Below are 13,816 nucleotides of genomic sequence, written 5' to 3' on the forward strand. Positions count from 1 at the left end.
AGCTGTTGGTTACCTCCAAAATAAAAGTTCCACTCTTGGACCATTGTTAATAAATTGCTAGGCCAATCGTTGCTATTCTTCTTAGGCTTTACCACTAAGAATAATTCCCAAGTACTCCTTTTCCTAGGCAGTTTGCACAGGAGCTTCCAATATTATGAAAGTTAGTCTTCAGGGAAGAAGCTTTCAGGTCAGTTTCAGCTCAGTTCCTCCAAGTCTTGTTTCAAAAAGAGTTGAGCCTATAGTATCCTAAGAGTTTACTGTGTTTCTCTGACCAACAATCTGAGGGCAGTTTCCCTGGCACTAGCTTTTTGCTAATTCAGAACTCTTACAGGGAACACAATTATATTTTGAAAATCACACCCTATGTATTATATTTAGTCCTTGTCCTCTGACCACCATTACTTAATTTATAGAGACTGCATAGAGAGACTTGGCCAGAGAGTGCAAACTAGAGAGGTAAGCTGTGAGTGTCCAGGCTGTGGAGACACTGTTGATCTTCTCCCTGAGATTGACCTAATTATGTTAACAGGAGGTTGGAGAACTTTCAGAAAACAAGGATAGACATGGTACAAATTCAGCTCTAGCACCTCTGAATAACACTTTGTTCCCATGAATGAAATAAATACATTTTAGCTTTCTTTGTCCACATATTTGCATTTCCCCCTGGCCACAAGATGCTTTGCCCTCCAACTTCAGAAGTTCCTGTTTAATTACACGTCAGGTTATGCCTAGATTCTGAATTACTCTATGCCTGAATTTCTTGGTCCTGGATCTAAAGATGATGCAAGGAGCCCTTTCTATCAGACCATGTGGCAAGCACCCAGATAGCTATCTGGGAGGTCATTCAACCCTTCTGGAAGCAGCCAGCACTGATGATTGCCCTTAGATGCGAATAGCAGGTATTTTAACTCATCTTCTTGAAAATAACAGTAATAGAAGAAAATACATTTACTTCTGATATGGCTTTCACAATGCCTTCACAGAGATGCCTAGTGATCCTTGGCTTAAGCGTACAAACCGGAGAGGTGAGCTGGAGTGTCCCAGCTGTGGTAACCTTTACCTGCTTTGCGCATCTCAGGTTTGCCATCATCTTACTCTTGGAATAGATATATAGGCATTTGAAATTATGGGCTTAACAATCAAGATACAAATGTCTTCACTAGCAAACCTGCAGCCTGCCTGCATTTCCTCTTCTTTTCCTTTTCTCCTTTCTCCACTTCAGTTTGATCTTAACTCCTTGTCATGCTTCATCCTATCTATTTCTTGACATTTTTCTTTCATTTCTTGTGGTCTATTCCTTTGCTTTTGGGGGTCTTTCAACATGAAATTCACAACTAAAAAATATTTGGGGCACATGAGATAGGAACATTAATATCATTGGACACACATGGAAAGAGAGTCTTTGAAGAGGCACAGTGAAAGGTGAGGTGATCTTCATTAGGATGCCAAAAGATGTATTCTTCTAGTAGTAGACAGAGGCAGATAATGAATTGAAAACATCTTCATCCCAGAGACAACACTCTGAGTGTGAAATGCTGAGATATACGTGTGAGACACATCAGCAGACAGGAGTCATCAACCATGCTCAAGACGTTGGAGTTCAACCAAGGGGAGGTAGAGAGCGAACAACTGAGGCAATCAAGGCTCAGAAACAGATCCCATGTGTTCTCTGTCACATAGAGACCTTCACTTTTCTTTTCTTTTATAAATGTGTGTTTATGTGGGAGTCAGAGTGAGAAAAGACCAGGAAACTAAAAAGGGGATGAGATGGGGAAAGTCGGTTGAAGGGAGGAGGCTGTAGAAGGACACATATGATATCAAAGTGGAAAGGAAATATCTGGGCTGTGTGTGTACAAGAATGACAAGCTCAGGGATATAGGGCAGAAGAGCAAGGTATGGACCTGTAAACTAAAAACGTATGCAACAGTCATATGAAAGTCGGTTACTTTGTACACTAATAAAATTTTGACGAAGTTTAACAAACAGAATTTTGAGTGAGGGTATATTATAGCTAAATTGATTTTTTGACAAGCAGTTCTCTTTAGTCCCTGGATTATACAGTGAAACCAGCCATTTAGGACTCTGCAGCAGGGACAGGCAGCGGTTCTGAGTCTCTAAACCAAGAGAGCCACACAGCAAGTGGAAGCAACAGAATAAATGAAGAATGTACTGCACTGGGAAAATCCTCAGCATTTTGCATTTGCTGAGAGGATGAGACCCAGAAAGTGGTGTAATGTATTTATAAACTTTCAGCCCTTACCCCCTGGATTGGCCCTTGTAGAAGTTCACCAGTGAAGAATGCGAGTGAGGAGCCATCAAACAGTAGAGAATTAGTAAGCAAATAAGTACCATGATCTTGGATTTAAAAGACCTGTTCCTAGAAAAATTAATAAAAAGGCTCTTTTTTTCCCACACTAATTTGGAACATGCCTGTCATTTCTTGCTGTCTGGAGTGTATTAACTCTTTAAAAGATTAATTCCTTCTTTCCTCTTCCAGATGTTTCTAGTGCTCTGATTTTACATTTTATTGGCCCCCAAGAATAGTATTGCTTAAGAATTTTGAGAACCAAAGAAACAGATTGTGTAATGGAACTCATACTCTAATACCAACCTCATATCAGTCAGAGCAGAGATAAGCAATGGCCACACTCTTGGCTTTTTGACTGTGTTGATATGGCGGCTCATCGTGTTCTATCAGCAACTATGTTTTCTGTCATGAAGCCCTTCTCCCATTAATGGCAAAAGAAAGGTAAGGACTGAAGATTTTGTAGTGAATAAATGGTAGGAGGAAGAAAAATGAAGAAAACCTTCAGCACAAGGTGTCATGAAAAAGGAAGAAAGATGGCACGGGAATGGGGGTGGGGATTCAGACAAGTTAAGAAAGCTCCCTGGTTCCCTCAGAGTTCTGGACAAAGGAGTTCCTAGCATAAAAAAGATAGAATAGACTGCAGAGAGACAGAGCAGAGTATGGAAGAAGTTGCAGGCTGCTGATTCTGATTCATGAAGTATTGAATGATCTGGATGTGAATGGCTAGTGTGCAGAGGAATTCAATAACATGCCTCTCTGCAATAAATTATTACCCAATGACATATGCAATCAGTAAAAATAGTGACTGCATTCTTTTACATACACAGGTAGTAAGAGGTAACTTTTAGGACCCGTGTACAAGTATAAAACAATCAAATAAATAAACAACAGAAGAGACTCCTGGCAGTGTAGCTAAGTGCAGCTAAAATATTTGAAACAATTATTCCATGGTTGTTGAAAAAGAAACTAAGAGTGCAAACAGAAGCGTGGCTCATCTTGATGCAATTCCGGTAATATGGACTTAAGGGGCAGAATGGTGGCCACTGAACTTCGTTCAAGTGCTTTTGACTTCTCTGTCATGCATATTTTTACTGTAAAACTATTGAGTGGGATAATGCTTCCTGATGCTCATCAGCTCCCAATCCACTTATCTCCCTTCTTCAAATCCTATGCTTATAACCTACCTTCTTGATTATCTCTTGACTCATGAAGTTTAACTCAGGAAATAGTGCCGTGGTCATAAGTATGCCAAATCCTACCAGAGTAATCACTTGTAGTAAGCTTAGCATGGTCTCTGATTACATATGTTTTTTTCCATGTAGCTTGAATCCACGGATTTTATATGTTGATTATTCTAGCACAAGTGTTCTCATCTCTGGAAGGTTTTCTTTTTTCCTACAAATTTTTATCTCTTTTGCTACCAAACAGGTCAAAGCCACCTACCAAGCCTTACGTGGGAAGAACTGCCAACTAGCCAATGTCCTTGCAGTTGAAAAGGGTGTGTCTAAGACTTAAGTAGTTTCAGAGTCTGCACAATGTGTGAATATGGCTCACACTCAGAATTTCTAAACATAACCATAGTTCTCAAGAATGCAGGGACAGACCCTGCCACTCTGCATCCTCCCTCCCATCCCTCCTCCCACCATTCACCCTCCCATCTCATGATCTCAGAAGTACTACCTACATATCTGATTCCCTGAGGTGGTACCTCCCTACAGTCAGGTACCTTATGAGGCATCATTTTTTCTTGAAAACTTTTTTTTAATAAAGTTCTCTTTTCATGTAACCCTAGGTGTTTTTTTTGTTTGTTTGTTTGTTTGTTTTCAAAAAATACATATTACTGGTCCCCCGTAGGTTCCATATGCTTTTGAATTGTTTTGATTTTGATTTTACTTTTTGCTATAATTCAAGTTTAATATGGTTCAAAATTTATAATGCTGTTTGAGTAACACTTAGAACATCTAGAAATTTGCAGACACAATAAGCCAATGTATGGCCAATGAATAAAGGATGTCAGTTTTCTGATTCCAACTGTAGGTATGTGATTATCTATGCATAGAAGCTAATTTATTTCAACATGAACATGATTAGGATAGCTACTGGATACAGAAGTTTCTTCAATGAGGGTTGCAGTGATAGTTATTTGTGGGTATAAAGATAAGTATTTGGAATACAGTTAGAAAATGCATATCAGTTTGGTAAAGTGTCAATAGTAGGTTCTCCAATAGTTTCCATGACATCGCCATTCATGGAAAGTACCAGATATGGACTCCTTTTCTTATCAAGTAGGCCTTAAGTGCGATTAGAGAATTGTTGGTTACCACCTAAGATATAAGTGCCATTATTGCACTTTTGGGACTATTTTACTATAGTATCATTGTTGTAATTCATAGTCATTATAGAGAACAACTTATCAAGAAGTACCTGGCTCCAGGGATATGTATACCACAACTCTAATAGCTAAGACTGAGTGTACATTGTAGAATAAAGGCAGAAAGATTGTAAGAACCAAAGGAACAGAGAGTCAGCTGTGAGACCATGTCTCCTATGTAGGACAGAGAAGTTGCACCCATGAGATGTCAAAAAATATAGGAGCCTAAACAAGTCTTAAATAATGATACCACCAGTTGACATTCCAATGCAGATAGAGGAAATCTCCCAAGGTTCAACCCTTAGGTGAAAAACTGTAGGTAATTAATAACTCTTGAGGGAAAGAGAATAAACTTTCCCTGAGGATGAGGCCTCTTCATGGTTATTCAATACCAAGTGGTAGTCCCTAAAATCATATGATATGACCAACACTAAAGGACTTTGTGAGTTACATTTATATATTTGCATATATGTGTATACGTGCCAAAAATAATTAAAGAAAACAATAGAAATAATAAGTAATACTAGAAAGTAGGGCTTGATATAGAGAAAGAGTAACAGTAGGAAGAGAAAACGGTATATGATATAAAGGATTGAAGTTTTTCACAGTATGTTGTAACACAAAATGTCATAAGGACACCCATTAGATTTGCACTTACTAAATACAAATAACAATGAGACTGGTGTAATAAGAAAGAAGCTATGACATTGTGTCCCAAATAAACATTTTCCCAGAGGGCCACAATTTTTTTATTCTTCTTCTCTAGTACATTATATCCTGGCTACAGTGTCCTCTATTTACTCTTTTCAGTCCCCCTGAACCTCCCGTCCACATATGCATTCCTCCTCTGTCATTTCTAAAAGATACAAAATAATAATGAATTAATAAAGAAAAAATTTAAACATAAAAAGAGAAATTTAAAATTAGAATGGATATGAATCACAGAATAAGGACTTACTAACTGGAGAGACGGGGGAGGGGGTGTCGAGACCTAGGCTGCCCCATTTTGGGCGGCCTAAAATGTCGTGGCCCGAGCAAAATGTTGAGGCCTGGGCTGCCCCGAGCTGCCACTCTGGTCCGCGGGTCGGGGTTCAGCAAGAGAGAGAGAGTGAGGCCAGACTCGAAGAATGGAGACCAGACAGAGTGTGATTCAATCCCGTTTATTCTTCAGTCTCTCTTCCTATCTCCAAGTCCCAAGTCCTGAGTTCCTAGTCCCTAGTTCCTAGTCCTAGTGTCTCCAAGTTCCAAGTTTCTTCTTCCAAGTGCCAAGTGCCTAATGTCTAATAACTAACTCCAAGTTGTTCTCTCTAACCTAATTCCTAGTTCCAAGTTGTACTCTCTGAAGTGTCTGCTTCTCTGTCTCCTCTGTCTGATTCTGATCTGTTCTGTCTCTGCCTTTTATATGTCTCACTTCTAAGCCACGACTTCAGGTCACGCCTTTAATCATGTCCTTAGGTCTTGTCTCTAAATCTGATCTCTAGGTCACTCTTAAATCACACACCTTTAATCTCACACACCTTTAATCTCAAGGTATCTAAACCAAGATTATCGGAGTGTGCTCAGCTGTTGTAGGCTATTGTAATCCAAGTCTCATGTCAGGGTATATGGCTCAAGATGGCTGCAAAGCTGATAGCCACTCTCTGCTAAAAGTCAGCCCCCCAACAAGGGGGTGGATTTATCTTTGTACAACTCTAAATTCACAATTGAAGTTCTACAGTGATTTTATGATTGTCAGACAAAGGACTATGTTAGACTTACTGAAGCTGCAACCTTCACTGTCTTGCCCATATCCTCAGAAATTAGCTATTCAGGTGCATCCACTGCAATTTAAGTTCTTGACTTTTGTCTTTTCATCTGCACTGTTATTTCTTCTCTTTTTCATAACTTTTTTTTGACAAAAAGAGAAATTGGAAGAGTGACAAGAGGGGAAACCACAACCTAGATACAATGTAAAAGAGAAGAATAAGAAAATGTGATCATTTGGGAAAATATAAAATCAATAATGTGACAGAATGTCTAGAAAAGTCAGTGTATCGAGGCATAAGCTTAGGATTTAAGTATTGATGGGAATCTGACTGTGTAAATTAATATATTTGTGACCACTCACAAAAGAGTCAACATTTTTATATATTTTTCTTTGTATAATGAGCATGAATGATACTAGCACCTACTCAGAGTCTGATGGAGGGATGGAGCTAAAGATATACAAAGCATCGAGTAGAGAATTATGGACCAGTTAGTCTCCTATCCTATTATGCTATGATGCAATGAGTAAGGGACAGACATATGGCCAGGATACAAACCCTGAAGCACCATCCTCTTGAGCCAAAGCCTACGCCAGAGGATCTGAGTTTGCAGTTGCCAGCCCCTATGTCAGGTGGTTCACAGGCACCTGTAACTCTGTCTTCAGAGGATACAATAATCTCTTCTGGTCACGACTTTATGTCTCAGATAGTAAAGAAGAGATTTATGAAACTACATTTTGCCCATTTTGTTTACTATTTTAAACTTTTATTATTGTTATTTGCTTGTCTGTTTGTTTATTAATGTACCTGTACACTATGGCACACATGGATAATCAGGGGAGAACTTATAGGAGTTGATTCTTTTCTCCACGTTTGGCTCCTAAGGATCAAACTCGGATCATCAGGCTAGTTAACGAGTTTCATTACCCACTGAACCATCTCACCAGCCCAGATTTTTCTCAGCTTACATGGAAAGTACAACTGTTTTTTTCATGTAAAACATGAATTGGTGAAATATGTCATCTTGTGGCAGCAGATTTCCTTTTGAGATGGAATTTTTAATCAATGTGCCTAAAAATATAAGGTAAGTGGCTTAGACAAGATTTGGATCTAGGAATTTTCTTTCCAAAAGAAATTTGTCTCTTCTCTTTTCTCCCCTTTTCTGCGCCAGCCTCTATCTTTCCCTTTCCTTCTCCTCGGTCCCCTTCATTCTTTGATTTTGTTTTTAGTTAGCATATAAAATAAATAGGATTCTCCTTGATGTTTTCATGTACATATATCAATGCACTTGACTCATATTCATACTCCCAGCCACACCCATTTCTGGACCTAGATCATTTTGGTTGTTATTTAGGGGTATATTTTGGTCAATTTTACTTATGAAACTGGGCACAGGAAAAATCCTTTACGAACATTGTTTTCAGAGAATTACTTTCTAGAAAGCAAGGCTTGATAGAAGCTCGCCTTTCATTAGAGCTCTCAGCTTGATGAAATATGTCATCTTGTAGCAGCAGATTTCCTTTTGAGATGAAAATGCTCACTATCAATTTTGGGCCAGTACCATATTTTGAAAAAAATTAGAAGTGTTCTTCCTTACTTTGCTTATTGTAGTTCCTGGAAAATGTGATTTAGGCAATTCACAGTGTAAAAAGCTTAGATCTAAAGTAACAGACAACTAAGCTGGTATGTGTCCTGAATATCCAGTGCTAAGATATCTAGAGATACTGTTCTCTCTTAATTTGTTTGTGTTTATGTGTATGTGCATGCACTGTGTGCATGAGTATACATTTTTAAAATTGAGATAGGATCAAACTGAACCTGGACCTTACTAGTTCAGCCAGGCTGAATGCTTAGTCAGACCCCAGAATCTACCTGTTTCCAGCAATAACTGCTTAGTTCCAGGCACACATAACCAGGTCCAGCTTTGTATATGTGTTTGGGGGACTTTAATTTGGCTCCTCATGCTTACACCGCAAACATTTTTACCCACTAAGTTATTTTCCTACTTCTAAAATAGATACAGTTTTTATTCATTGACTTAACACTCTTATTTCCTATTCCTGTAATAAACACCATGACCATAAGCAATATAAAGAAGACTTAATTTCAGCTTACAACTTCAGATAGCCACCCCTCCCCCCTACCCTGGACAACTAGAGTTTCACTCCACTCTGTTGGGATGAAAAAGCTTGGAACAAACATATAATGAGCCTGAGAGTCTTGAGGTACTGACCATCCTAGAAAACGAATATAGCCTAAGGAAGAAGAACAGGACCACTGAAATAATCCATGAAGGGACTGACAGTTCAGGCCAGCTCTGAAATCCTTATCAACAACTGGGAGTGGGGATGTCTGCGAAAGAGCTTAACAGAACATCACAACTGCTCAGAATTCATACTCAGAATTCATCTCAGCATCCCCAATAGGTTGACCTTTGTCCTTAAAAGAATTTGTGATGCTTACAGAATTTATGACATTTTTCAAAGAAGACACATAGAAGAAGACAGAGCAAACAGGACTAAAAGAGGCTGTAGCTCACACATATTAGTCTTGTCAGGGAAATCTCATTCTGTTCTTAAAGGTCAGAAGTTTCCGGCTGCATGTGGATGGTCAGACAGCTGCCAGAACAAGACTGAGGGTGGTTTTCAAGGAAGAAAGTAAAATGGCCATTGGAGCTTGGTTTGGCCCTGAGTGGCACTGGGCAGGATCCACAGTGGACAGTCTAGTGACGTTCAGGCAAAGGAACAACCATCGAGGATCCAATAAGGATTTTAAACTCAAGTTTCTTCTTAGAGTTTTAATTCTGAGGCATGTTTGTGAAGATTAATATTCCTGAGCCTCAGTTTCTTATTCTGAATGTTGAAAATTATAACCAACACTAAGGCAGCCAAAGGATTATGGGATAGTGGAATTGAATGCATTCTTTAAATTTGAGAATTTTAGAAGATTAGTGGGTGCTAATAGTAAGTAGTGTTGAAGATACCTACTGAATACATAGTGTATAAAGCTACGAAAAGAATATAGTACAGTTTTATAAAATGCAACAACAATTAAAAAGACATGATTTATTTAAAAAAAATCTCTTCTTGGTACTTCTTAAGCAATGAACTTTGCCAAGCAAATTTACTGTCTTCTTTTTGTTAACTGTTTTCATAAGATTCTCAAGCCTTCATGATGAGTGTTAATCTCCTCACATGAGGAAGAGTGCATGGTCACATTCCTATCTAATATGTCTCCCATATACTCATGCACTGTGTAAGTCACAAAGCCCATTCTCTCCAAATGCATCCTTTCTTTTCCTACTTTCTTTTCTGTTTCAAATGTCCTACCACACCCACAATCCTTACCTCTGTGCCTTCTTCCTGTGACCCTAGCACAGTCCTCTGTGCAGGCTGGGAGTGCCACTCTCATAACACAAGCCTCACTACCTTGCTTTTGTATTTTCATCTTTACCATGAAATGCTCATCTGTTTAATGACAGGTTCTGGGTCTAATTCATTTGAGCAAGAACCACATCCTCTATAAACTTGCATATGATTTGGATGAAGTCATTCTGAACCACATCTCAATGTATTCTATAGAAGATCCAATGTTTTTCAAAATAAAATTCTTCTAATTAAAATTTCTGAGTTTTATCATGGCCTTACTATTTTCAAGTAACATTTTCCTTTGGCAAATACTTAACCTTTCTGCATAATGGACATTAACTAAAAAACTATAAAAATTAAAATAATAATAGCTAGCCCAAAGTGTGTTGGGAACAGAGAAAATACTCCAAAACCCATAACATTAGATGATATGATCGCCATATGTTATTGTCATTGTGGTTTGAGGAAGAAATCCTATTATATGAGTATTCCATCTTAACAGTGAATGCCAGATGTTACTTTAAGTAATCTTGAATTTGAGAATGTATTCATTATTCAATATGGGACAAATACCAATTACTACTAATAATAATTACTACTAATACTGCATGCATGCAGTGCTTATTACATGGTAAGCAATGCTCTAAGGGCCTCAGGTTAGTAAATTAATTCTCATTTATCCATTCATGTAGTTATCATTATAGTTTCCTCTTCTATGGAAGATACCGAGACTCATAGAGTTTGCCTCATAATTTATATTCTGCTACTTAAGTGGCAGGGCTGGGATTCAAGCACAAGAGATTCAGTTCTATTTTATTTCCTCCTTTCTAAATGTTGTAGTGTTATGTTATAATATCATGAAAGTTTCTCACATAAACACATGTTAGAAAGGTATATATAAAGATATATGTTAATATGTTATTATATATAATTAATATATACCATATAATATATAATATATTAAGAGACATTTTTCTTAATCAAGTGTTATTTAAACATAGCAATTTAAATACTTACATCTTTCCACATACCTCTCCACAGTCCACTAATATATTGAGTTGCTTCTGTTTTCAGTTTTCCCACAGATAGACCATGAAGTACAACTTATTCAAACATAAATAATGCTGGAATGTCACACTTCTGTAGTATTTCCCTGTTTGTTTTGTAATTGGGGTTTATTTTGTTGTTTGTTTTTCTTTTTGAAGCAGGGTATCAGCATATAGTCCAGGTTGTTCTGGGACCTTGAACTTGGAGTCCTCTGGTCTCAGCCTCCAGAGTGCTCAAATTATAGGCTTGTAATGTTTACAATCTGGCATATATAGATCAGGTTGCTCTCGTGGTTTAGAATCCACTTCACTACCAAAGCTCTTAAATAGTCTCAAGTCTGAGGTTCTGGAAAATGCTGATCGGGGAAATCTGATGCAATGTTTACATCAGCTAAGAGCAGCAAAGGAGGTTATTATGATAGAAACAAAAATATGTAGAATAAATTGGTAAGTAATAAAAGAAGGACAAAGTGGAACTGTATGTGGGCAAATGAACCATCCCAAACCCTAGTTGATTGTGAGGAAAACAGAGGCAGGTAGGATGTATGTTACTGTTGAGTCTGCTATGCTGTGTTATATATCATGTCTCTTTAGAGCAAAGAAATGTTTCTAAGCATCCAATTTTCCCTTAATAGCCTATTATAGATTTTTGTCTGCAATAAACTCATACAGATTATAGCTTTAAATTTTAGCAGATATAGTAAGAAACTGAATGCCAGAGGAAAGGAGAACTTAGAAGTGATTTGTCTATCCCTTTCATTTGAAGATAATAAATTCTGACCAGAAAAGTCATGTGACTTAACCCACAATTGTCAAATTAAAGTAATGTACTTTACAGATAATATTTATTGAAAAAACTTAGATTTCTTTTTCTTCGTCCTACAGTTAGAATACTTAATTTCAATGATGATCTCCACCCACCCTACTTTCAAGACAGTATAATTGAATAATATGTCAAAACTACCGTGTAGAAATAATTTCCAGTCTTGCATATAAAAAATCATAATTTATGGAAAATAATTATTCACCACCATGAACAGAAACTATTTCATAAAGGACCCATAAATGAATTAATTAATTAATGATTGAATGAACATAATTTCAGCTGCACAAACCAGAGTGACATTACATGAGCCACCTTCTATTTCTACCACATGCTGCAGAATGCAAGCTTTAACCAGCAGCATAGCAAAGTGAGTCTGGGCTTTTCCTTGAAGATTTGCATGCTCTCTCTGCAGCCAAAAATGAAAAATACTCCTGTAATCCCAGCACTTGGAAGGTGGCAGTTGTAGGATGGGCTGTCTAATAAAATTGAGGCTCTCAGAAGCTACATGAAGGGCCATGAACTTTCCCATCAGATCTATGAAGAACACAGCATAGCTTACATAAATGTAAAACAAGTAAAATTTAAAAAAAAATCTGTAACTATCCATAAGAAAACATTCAGGGGCTGGGATTATAGGGTCAGATGCTCAAGTGTTTGCATCTCAAGCCGAAGGATGAGTTCAAGCTCTGACAACCCACATTTTAAAAGCCAAGTATAATGATATGTAAAATGCAATTCCAATACTGTAGAAATGGAGAGACGTAGATTGCCTAGCATGAGTCAACCTATCCTAATTAGGGAATCCCATACCTATGAGAGATTGCCTCAAAAATCAAGATGAAAAGTACATGATGAATGAAGTCAGGGTTCTCTTCTGGCCTCTACAAACACCAGCATACATGGGTACATGACATCTCCATAAGTACATGTGCTTCTACACATGAGCATACACACACATACACACACACACACATGCAGAGAGAGAACATTCGAGTAAAACACTTACACACTATAAATAACAAATGTCTTAGAAGTTTTAGTTTTAAAGACAACACCTGGATGGCTTTTCTAAACTAAAAGTAATTACAAGGCCTTGACAAACCTAATGCCATTGGTGCTTCTTCAAGTCCAGGATTACAGGAAAAGGTTACCGAAGAGCAGAAAACCTGTATAGGGAGGAGTAAGATAGGGGGATTGCACTGCTATCTAATTCTTTTAAAGCAATCATGGTGAAGTGATTATACTAGCTTTTTTTATTATTAGTTCTTTGAGAATTCTTTATTTATTTACATTCCAGTCATTGCTTCCCCTCAGCCCCCCCTCCCACAGTTCCTCATCCCATTCCTTCGACCCCTTGCCTCTGACAGGGTGCTCAAAAATATGGAATCCATCATGAATGTGTGTGTCATCCTTGCACAGGGGTCATGCCAATCTCTATATCGCTCTGATTTTAGTATGTATGCTGCTGAAGTGAGCACGTTCTTTGAGAATTTTATACAATGTATTTAGATCATATTAACTTCTCTTCCCTTCACCTCTCAGGTACACTTTCACCTATCCAACTTCAGGGTCTCTTCTTTTACATCTATTTTAAATCCAGAGTCCAATTTGTATTGCCCGATTTCTCTTGCCAGGAGAAACTGCTACAGACTGCCCTGTCTAACAGAGGTCCCACCATTAAAAGAAAACCATCCCCCTTTGCCCACAGGGATCAAATGCCAGCTCCTCAGCTAGTGATGAGAAGGCACCAGTTTGGTGCCCACCCCATCACACTCCATCCATGTGCCGATTTTGTCATGCTTGAGCTTGCATGAGTGTTGGGCTTATTGTAAAGAAATAAGGACCAAAGTGTTTAGCAGTAAAATTAGTCCACAGGTTAAAATATGAAGTTGCACAAAACTACTCCCCTTCATCGCAGTCACAAAACTGGGACTACTCATGCTCCATCCAAAAAGCTGTGGCTCTCCTTTGCCAGTTTACCAAAAGGGCTTGCATAACTTGGGTAAATTGTTTGCTATATATCTTCGTTTATTATGACAATTTTGAGCAAGATGTAGCTATGTGAGAAGAATGACTAGGAGCAGATCTGCAGGGCAAACTGCAGCATTCTTTGGCCATTTCTGGCGATGAGATCATATCAGGAGCTTTTGGA

At 38.0% G+C, this 13,816-nt stretch overlaps 1 protein-coding gene and 1 non-coding gene across 2 annotated transcripts in view; one reads left to right on the forward strand and one right to left on the reverse strand.

Moving 5' to 3' along the window:
- Tenm4 (teneurin transmembrane protein 4) overlaps window positions 1-13,816 on the forward strand; it is a 1,520,543-nt gene that overhangs the window by 84,434 nt on the left and 1,422,293 nt on the right. The window lies entirely within an intron of this gene.
- LOC117699442 (U6 spliceosomal RNA) lies at window positions 13,039-13,142 on the reverse strand. Its single transcript, XR_004605180.1, has one exon. It is a non-coding gene; the product is annotated as a U6 spliceosomal RNA (small nuclear RNA).

The sequence above is a fragment of the Arvicanthis niloticus genome, chromosome 1 (genome assembly GCF_011762505.2).
Source record: "Arvicanthis niloticus isolate mArvNil1 chromosome 1, mArvNil1.pat.X, whole genome shotgun sequence".
In the NCBI taxonomy this organism is placed as follows: Eukaryota; Metazoa; Chordata; class Mammalia; order Rodentia; family Muridae; genus Arvicanthis; species Arvicanthis niloticus.